The sequence below is a fragment of the Pan paniscus genome, chromosome 8 (genome assembly GCF_029289425.2).
Source record: "Pan paniscus chromosome 8, NHGRI_mPanPan1-v2.0_pri, whole genome shotgun sequence".
In the NCBI taxonomy this organism is placed as follows: Eukaryota; Metazoa; Chordata; class Mammalia; order Primates; family Hominidae; genus Pan; species Pan paniscus.
Window position 1 is genome coordinate 121,498,907 of NC_073257.2, and position 10,248 is coordinate 121,509,154.

Here is a 10,248-nt window from a genome sequence, read left to right on the forward strand (position 1 = left end):
GCATTCTTATACACCAACAACAGACAAACAGAGAGCCAAATCATGAGTGAACTCCCATTCACAATTGCTTCAAAGAGAATAAAATACCTAGGGATCCAACTTACAAGGGATGTGAAGGACCTCTTCAAGGAGAACTACAAACCACTGCTCAAGGAAATAAAAGAGGATACAAACAAATGGAAGAACATTCCATGCTCATGGGTAGGAAGAATCAGTATCGTGAAAATGGCCATACTGCCCAAGGTAATTTACAGATTCAATGCCATCCCCATCAAGCTACCAATGACTTTCTTCACAGAATTGGAAAAAACTACTTTAAAGTTCATATAGAACCAAAAAAGAGCCCGCATTGCCAAGTCAATCCTAAGCCAAAAGAACAAAGCTGGAGGCATCATGCTACCTGACTTCAAACTATACTACAAGGCTACAGTAACCAAAACAGCACAGTACTGGTACCAAAACAGAGATATAGACCAATGGAACAGAACAGAGCCCTCAGAAATAATACCACACATCTACAACCATCTGATCTTTGACAAACCTGAGAAAAACAAGCAATGGGGAAAGGATTCCCTATTTAATAAATGGTGCTGGGAAAACTGGCTAGCCATATGCAGAAAGCTGAAACTGGATCCCTTCCTTACACCTTATACAAAAATTAATTCAAGATGGATTAAGACTTAAATGTTAGACCTAAAACCATAAAAACCCTAGAAGAAAACCTAGGCAATGCCATCAGGACATAGGCATTGGCAAGGACTTCATGGAAGCTACTTAACTTTTCTGAATGCCAGCTGACTTATTTGCTACAATGGGAATAATAGTAACTACCTCAAAGTTTTTGGGATGCACTTTACTTTGTGAAAGTAAGGAAAAGCAAAAGAAAATGTCTGGCCTGTTCTATGTTCTCATTAAATTATCACACCTGGGGGAGTCAAAGAAGACTTACTAGAGACCAAAATGAACATATTCTGTACCTTCACTTCTCAAAGTCAAATGTCAACATAGAGACAAACCTCTAAATAAAATGTTTTATTTGGGAAAACAGAATTGCAATTTGGGGCCTTCACACAGACAGGAGTGGTCTTTGTTATGTCTGAAGAACAAAAGGAAAGTTGAAGGTTTTGTTAGAAAGAGAAACAAATTGTATTAGAAAGAGAGATGTATTGTTTTGAAAAAAGACTCATTGTCAGTAACTAAGTTTTTGGGAGGTGGCAAAAAAACTCTGGATATGCTCTGCATAATTCATACAGGAGAGATGGTGGCCAGGGCAGTGGTTGGCCAAGCCCTTTATCCTAGCTCAAGCTCCAGACCCTTAGTTATGGCCCAGATTTAAACTTTCTTTGAGAAGCATGGATCCACTTAAAGGACCATTCCAGTTACTCATCCTGGTTCAGTCCATTTCCCACAGTAAACTGTCACATGGCTTTTATTACAATGTGCCGTGCCTTGTATAATATGAACTTATCTTAGCCCCCTTACAAAATTATCACAAGCAATCTAAGAGCCAAAAGAGTGTCTTAATCATCTCCACACCTCATAGCATCCAGCACAGTGCTCAATAGCAGATGAGTGTAAATGCTTATTGAATTAAATTTCCCAACCATGCCATGTTTACAGGAAAGGTGTATTAGGCCTCAATTGGAAAAATGAGAAAAGGGAACCCCCAAAGAATCAAACAACCAGTTGTATGCCTGCCCAAGAATCACTCCTGGGTGTTCATCTTACAGGTGATATGAGGAGCACATACTTTTCAGTTTTCGCCAAATTATGTCACTATAATTCTTTTTTCCAGAGATTGGTTTTAAGACTAGACCAAATAGCCATGAGGAAAGCTTTGTCTTCTGAGAAAAGTGTCTGCCCTTAAAAAGAATCACATGAGAAGAAAGAATCTAACTTCTCTGGAAAGATACATGACCATGAGGGGAACTAGGCTGATAGACAATTCCAACTCACTAAGGGGCAGGAAGCAGGGCAGATCTGGTCTAGCAAGATGGAGGATACCCATGGCTTCAAATACTGGATCCAGCAACCTCCACACTTCTTTTTTTTTTTTTTTTTTTTTTTGAAACAGAGTCTCACTCTGTCACCCGGGCTGCTGGAGTGCAGTGGCACGATCTCAGCTTACTGCTACCTCTGCCTCCCAAGTTCAAAGGATTTTCCTGCCTCAGCCTCCCAAGTAGCTGGGATTACAGGTGCCCACCACCACGCCCAGCTATTTTTTGTATTTTTAGTAGAGATGGGGTTTCACCATGTTGGCCAGGCTGGTCTCGAATTCCTGACTTCGTGATCTGCCCACCTCGGCCTCCCAAAGTGCTGGGATTACAGGCATGAGCCACCACACCTGGCCCACACTTCTTAATATGTAAGATATCAAATGTGTTCACTGTTAAAGCCAGTTGATTATTTGTGGCTCAAAGCAGCCCTAACTCTAAACCCTCCGAAGAGATCCCAGGCACTTAGGAAGATCTGGGTCTGGAACAAGTAGCAATACAGGTTTTTGGTCTGGCCTAAGCTAAAAGGACAGAACATCAGTCACTTGGTGAGTGTCTTGTCTTGACTTAAAGCATGCACAGGGCACTCTGTTCTCTTATGTTGTCTTTGCAACAATAGAGTAAGATTCAGAACATCATTCATGCCCTTAAGGAAATGTATGTCTCCCCATAGGCCTGAGAAGTGGCTTGCTCCCTGAGATATACAACACAGCAGGCCACTGTTTCTCATCTCAGCAATTCTCGGTGCACGGTAGGTCCCTACACAACATAGGCAATTGACTGACCGATCAAGTGATTCAGCAAAGTGTTCCCAGGAGACACAACCACAGAAGCAGAGAGGAAGGAAACTGCAGGAGGGAGAAGAAAAAGCAGCCTCAACTCATTTCTGTGGTGAAAAATGTATCCTAGTTTTTGCTTTGAAACATCACTGGCCTCATCTCAGATACTGGCAGTGACTTGCACTTAAGAGTCTAGAGGCCCCATGTGGATGTATGAGAAGCACCTCTTCAATTATACAGCAGAAGCTGTTCTGTGGAACTCCTTCCAAATTACCATCTTAACATGATGATTTTTTTTATATGTGTGCTCTGAATAGATTGTTAAATATAGAAGCAGAGAAAGATCTTGGGAGAGACATGTATGTGCACGACAAAAATGCTTCTTTAAGAGAGTTTGAACTCCTTTGAGCTGCTATGTATTTCACAAACATTTCAGAGAACCGGCAGACACTCTGGCTTGGGGCTTTGTGGAACCGTTTTTTAAAGTAGAAAACGGGACCTTGTCTACACATTTATCTTGTTTTATTTTTCTTGTGTTATGTAGGAAGCTCCACAATGGAATCTATCCTGACCTCTAATGGAGATGGGCAGATGGGACTGAACTATTATTTAACTTCCACAGTATTAACTTGGGTTGTATTTGTTTAAGTAAAGTGTAGCTCTCAATTTGGGTTTAGAGCTCTTGCTCTTCTCTGCCTCTAGATCCTGTGCTCCTAAACTCCTGCTCCAGGGTATTTCAGGCCAGGGTAAAAGCAGAAAAGCTAAAGCTGGGGAACAGCAGGGACTCAATCTGGCCGTAGCCAGGAGCTACCTGAGGGGTATGATGAGAAGAGTCATTAGCAATGACTGACAGGGCTGTTCATAATGGGCTGTAGAAAATAAGACATTTGGGCTTTACTCTGCAGAAAATGGAGACCCAGGAAATATACTTTGGCCAGAGAGTTGTCTTGGTCGATTTTTCCTAGAAGCATGAGAGGAGGATTTGAATCCAAAGAGTTCCTTTGGGAAGTAATCCCAGGAATAACAGAAAATGTACAGTGAAAGTAGGTGAATTGCATTAATTCCTGAACTACTTGCCACTGTCACAAAGCCACCGTGAGATATAAAGCTCAGGGCCAGTCCTAGCACCAAGGTCTGCTTGTGCAACAGTGACAAATGTAGAATGGAGAGGAAGAGGGCAAGCTCAACTTAGAAAATCATAATCCTCAGCTAAGTCTCAGCTTTTTTTTTCCATATAAAACAAAGCTATTTCTGAAAAGTGGAGGTAATGATTCTGCCACAGAGGCCCATTACAGTTAAGAACAACCTGATCATTCATATATATATATTCTGCCCTCTAGGCTTTAGGGAAGCTATCAGAAGTAAACTAAGCATGAATCAAAGTGCTGGCAATACCAGAATAGGTTAGATGTCAACAATATTGACTGTAACAAATAATAACAAATGGATATGCTGCCATTAGAGCAAGGATGATCTATGTCTATTGATATGGAGAGATGCTCATTCCATGTATTGTTGATTGAGAAAATAATCAGATTTAAAAATTAAATAAACTGTATTATGGCATTGCATTGGTTTAAACGTGCAATGCATATTTCAAAATTCTGGAAGGAAAAACAACAGTGTCAGTGATGTGCATCTCTACATAGTGAATGTAGTGATTTTTTAAAATCTATAACATTTTTAACAGTAAAAGTAGATTTATTGCATAATTTTTAAAGCATGGCCAATAAAGACATTGTTTAAAGATGTCATTTCTCCTCTCAAAGTGCTGCAAATATTGTTCTGGACGAAGGAAATAAATGCTAAAGTTTCCTGAGCAGGAAAGAGTTAAAATAAAAATTCTTGAAAATGAAAACAATTCAGCTTTTCTTTGCAATGACATGTGCTATCTCATGTTGAGATAATTACAACTTGTGGGGGGAAATTGGTACAATCATGTTTAATTGGTTCCAGAGGTTATTGTCTATTTCAACCTTTGCCTCTGAATAATACCAGCACAGAGATGAAACCTGTGTGTGATTTTTGTCTTCTTATCAGGAATTACCATAGGCATAATAAAGTAGATTATTGTTTCTCCTATTACATATTATTTCAGTAGTGTCTATAAAATACAAATAAAAAGAAATCTCAATAATATTGGGATAAAATGGAAACTATTAATAAGAGAGTTCATCATAGACTTAAATGTATTTTTAAAACCAAGAGTGTGTTAAGTGTTGACAAAATTGCATTGCAATGCCAATGAATTGCTCTACAAAGTTTTTGTTAGTGAGTAATTAATATTTAAAAATGCCAACTACTCTTAAGTACCATGGCTACTGAAAAAATAGAGGGGTGCATGACAGGAAGTACATGGAGCATCTAATTATTTTTTAATTACAGGTGACACCTTGGGTACAAAAATCTGCAAGCCATCTATCCATCCATTTTACAGCTGTGTTTCCCATAATAAATAAATATATTAGGGCAGCATTTTTATAAAAACCAAAGAAAATATAAACATACCTATACACAACATGTATTCCCCAAATGGGACCCCAGGAGGGAAGAATTTGACCCAATCAAGGGTAGCTAAATGGCACACTGTGTGGGTGGAGTGGGCAGGCACCAGGAGATGGGCACAGCAAACAGCCTTTAGATAGGGGCTGTTAATGGTTGGGAAGTTTTCTTTTTAAGATAGATGAAGATATACTTAGTAATATCTGTGTTTCCCAGAAACAAATGTGTATGGCAAACTACCATCCAGGTTGCAGATAAATAATTTATTATGCCATTTTAGACTCTGTGTAACTCATAGGGCCAGAGTTGAATGAGACAGATCTAAGCCAACTTCCAGTGCTATAACTGAAGCTTTGTAATTGAAATTTTATTGAAATAATCTTAGAGTCACATGCAGTTTTAAGAAATAATACAGAGATATCCTTATATACTTTGCCTAGTTTTCATCAGTGGTGACTTGTGCAAAACTGTAGTATAATGTCACAACCAGGATATTGACATCAATCTTATTTAATTATTTATTAACTGTTTTCAGATTTCTTCAGTTTTACTTGTATGCATATGCATCTGTGTGGGTTTAAACTGTTAAAAACTTCATTCATTAGATTATGGTAAGAGTGGTCTTTACGATCAAGTAAATAGCTGGACTGTTACATAGTCTCATAAATTCCCCTGTTAGAGTGGGATGGGGTGGGACAGTGGAGGAGAGACTGAGTCAATTCATCAAATAGCATATATTTATTGGTTGCCAGCTATTTTCTCAGCTAAGTCTTAGGAATTCATTCTGTCTGCAAGTACCCCATGCTGACAAGGCTTTACAGAGAGGGCTGTGCTACTTACTTTCTAAATAACATCTCTATATCCCATATGTCTGCTCCACCACTCCATACTCCTCTTGGCAATTGTATCCTTCACTATCTGTCCAGTGGATCCTATATTTAAAAGCTCTGTCCTTGAAAAATTCAGAGTAAACTCAACTGTATGCACTGGTAAGGGCTTGGATTCTGGCCTAAGACCCATCTAGGCTCTAATCTCAGGTTGTTAGCTTCCCAGCCTTGGACAATTTATCTCAACTATCCAGGAATCAGCTACTATATCTGAAACATGGGGCTGATAAGAGTCTCTATCTCATAGTATTGCAACAGTAAATTCAACACTTCCTACAAAGCACTTACCAAGGAGACTGGCATGACATGTACTAAATATAATATTCATGTTATATTGATGTTATATGGCAATGTAATAATACAGTTCTATTACACATTGTCATGATCTTTAATAAACACAAAATTTTTATTTTGAGGAATAAGAAGCAAATACTTTTGTAGAGAAAAGACCTTTATGTCAGCTAAGTAAACTGTTTTCTCAGGTTTGGTAGCTCAGGGCAGATGGTTTCCTTAGAGCAGGCCATTTGCACACAGGATTTGTGTGTGAGGAAAGAACCAGCGTGCCCACCATGCACATTTATCCAGTGAAGCATGAATTCAACTTCATTTCCTCCAGGTCATGATTAGGGGGCTGCACAGATGTCAGTGACTGTTGTAATGGGGACTAAGGCATCTATGGGATGGCGTTGATAGGACTGGGGGAGAGGTAAATTTGTTGACAGTATTTTATGCACCAGGCATGAGGACTTATAGTGTGAAAAAGGATTTGAGGTCATTCCCAGGAATAATAGGTAAAAGAAGGGATGTGGTTTGGATACCAGCCCACTGGAATTTGGAACTGTTGATTGATTTCTGAAGACAATTAGCAGTCTACTATAGCTGGATGGTTTCCCGCACCAATACCCTCACATCCCGGATTTGAGGTTGAGGGATGATGATTGGCAATTGCCATGTTCTCCTCTTTGAAGGCTCTGAGTGGACCCCCTAGTGAAGAGTTCAGAAAGAAGAGGATGCTGTTTATAAGCAAAATAAAAGTAAATGGCACTGACCACAGATATCAAATCAAGAATAGGGAATCTGAGCCTATCCTAATCTGCTTTCGATATGTTTCAGAGCAAAGCAAGAAAGAAGCTTAGTGTAATGGAATGATAGGCTTTGGAGTGCTAGATTCAAACTCTGCTTATAAATGAACTTAAGGATGTGTCACTGTGTGTGAAGGTCAAAGCTGCACAAAAGGAACATCCATTAACAATGCTTTAGTAAAATCGGGAGCTCAACTTTGCACTGGCTCCTTTTCTGTGTGACTTGTATTGTGAAAGCCACCATTTACTGAGCACTTTCTATGTGCTAAGAACAGCAGTAAGTGCTTTCAATGCAAGTGGAGCAGGTACCGTTGGCCTCATCACACAAGTAAGCCAGGAGCATTCAGTTGTTCACCTAAGACCACCTGGCAAGACAGTTACTGGCTAGAACTTTATGCCAAACCTTGGTAAGGTGTTTGAGAGCTCAAATCCCTGGATATCAGTAGTTGAATGTGACTTTGTGCTCATTTGTGTCTGCTGCAGGAAATCTCTTTGTACTTTCTCTGTGCATGGCCTGTTTGCACACGTTTCTGTTGTGTCTCGGTGTTTGAAAAAAGTAGCCATTTATAGCAGTGTGTGGCCATTTACCACAAATGGTGCAGCTGGCTCTCTGAACGGGAGGCTGGTGCTACCACTGATTTCTGTGACTCTGATGCTGCAATTCACCTGGGACTAAGATCAGGTCTCTGCTGCTATGTGACCAGGCTGTGTCTCTGCTGTGGCAGGTCCTTCTTTCAATCAGGGGGTAGGTGAGGTGTAAAATCCAGTTTGGAATTATCACAGGGGTCATGAAGCAGCGCCTAACCTTCTCTTAGCAGTTCTGGCATAAAAACACGGTAATATGTCATTATTCTAACAACAGGCACTAGGACTCCATTAAAGGAGGGAAAAACATGTAATATGGAAATTCAAGTGTTTGGTGTAACGGGTGGAACTCAAAAACCTAGGAATCAGGTGGCACCAAGGACTTTGGAGAAAAGTCTCGAGTTCCTTTTGGCTCTAGGAAGAAAGATGAACAAGAGAAGAAACAGGAATAATTTGAGAGGAGAAAGGATTTGGGGCTGAATCCTGAGTGATGGATGGGATTGCAAAAAATTTATCTGCGGAAGAATAGACCTCTTTGTTGGCTCTGTGGTGTGAGGTGACACCCACTTTATGAAGTTATGCATGTTTCATGTGAGTTTTCAGTGCAGGTGGTGGTTAATGAAAAATCAATGAAGGGACTGGATTTCAAGTCTGGGTCAGTCTGGAGAAGAACAGTGTATCAGTCAGTTTTCATGCTGCTGATAAAGACATACCCAAGACTAGGAAGAAAAAGAGGTTTAATTAAACTTACATTTCCACGTGGCTGAGGAGGCCTCAGAATCATGGCGGGAGGCAAATGGGACTTCTTACATGGCGGAGGCAAGAGAAAATGAGGAAGATACAAAAACGGAAACCCCTGGTAAAACCATCAGATCTTTTGAGACTTATTCGCTACCATGAGAACAGCATAGGGGAAACCGCCCTATGATTCAAATTATCTCCTACCAGGTCCTTCCCAGGACACATGGGAATTATGGGAGTACCATTCAAGATGAGATTTGAGTGGGGACACAGAGCCAAACCATATCAAACAGGAACCTTGAATGAGCAATCTGGAGCCCAAGAGGCAAGGGAGGCCACAAGAATAACGGCTCCCTAGATATTCTCAGAAATAGGAGGGATGTGGACTCCCAAAAGCCATGGAATGTTAGATATGTTTTCTAGGGAGGACACGTGTTCAGAGTTGCCTGCCTAGATTTCAATGGTTAAAGGGCTCTTGTTACCTCTTGTTTACATTCCTTTCTTGCATATGCTCAGTTAGGTGCTTGGAAACCTATATGGCATTTGATTATAAGTATGGGCTTTCTGGAAAGAGATGAGAAATTCCGGGGTAGTTGGTTTGCTTACAAGGGCTACCGAGGAGAGTTAGTCACACACATCCCCACCTCTCGCTGTGTAATACACAGAGGACATTTTTGTCTCTTATCAAGCAATATGCAGAGAAAACAGCTGCTCACTCCAAGATTCTCAGAAGTACAACCTATACACACTCTGGGCTCTTAATCCCTGAGAAGCTCACATACTTTGACTGTAGAATTTAACTTTTTGGTGAATTTGCTTTATGCCAATTTTATTGAATTCAGGCAAGAAGAGAAACACACAAACCTATGATATATTATCCTGTTTCCAAGTAATGCTTTAGTTTACAGGTTTTCTCCAGGACATTGATTTTTCTCTAAAGTTCATATTTATTCATTTATTTGAGTCTCTGGGCAGGTGACTGCCAAGGTTATGGCCTTTACAGGGAAGAACAGTGTGAGTAGAAGAAAAATTTTTAGTTATACAGATTTGGGGTTTTCTAAATGAATGATTGCAATGTTATGGCAATAAACTAGCAATAGAAGAGCACCTTCATATCTGCAATTGAAGAATGGTGAGCTGGAGGGATTTAGACCTAATCTTAATGTGAATCAGTCAGTCACTACAGAAGGAAACTAAGAGGAAGTCCACATTTTTATTAAAACCACCAAACCAAAATCTCACTCAGTTCCTGATCATGTGACCTGGTCCTCATTTCTAATTTATTTTTATATTTGGTGGTAGGGAAACTCACTTCAACACTGACGACTGTCGAGGCAGCTTTAGCTTGCTGTGTGCATGCAAACACCTGGCTAAACTGTTCAGCAAATCCATCACCATTCAGAACCAGCGGAAGCACTCCCAGGAGAGACAGGGAGAGAAGAATCATTACCGCACCCTGTCAAGTCAATGTAATCAAGAGTCAGAAACTGCCTTTAAGTGAAAGTGTAGCAGGGAGGACAACTCTTTGGAGCTGGAGTGCAAGGGTTAGTATCCAGCACAGGCAGCCCTGATTCCATTTCAGGACTCCATTTCCCCAGCCCCCCGCCTCTTTTATCTCCACATCCTCACCCAAAAGGTCTCAACTGCATATCAGCTTCTTTGACCATACAAATCAACT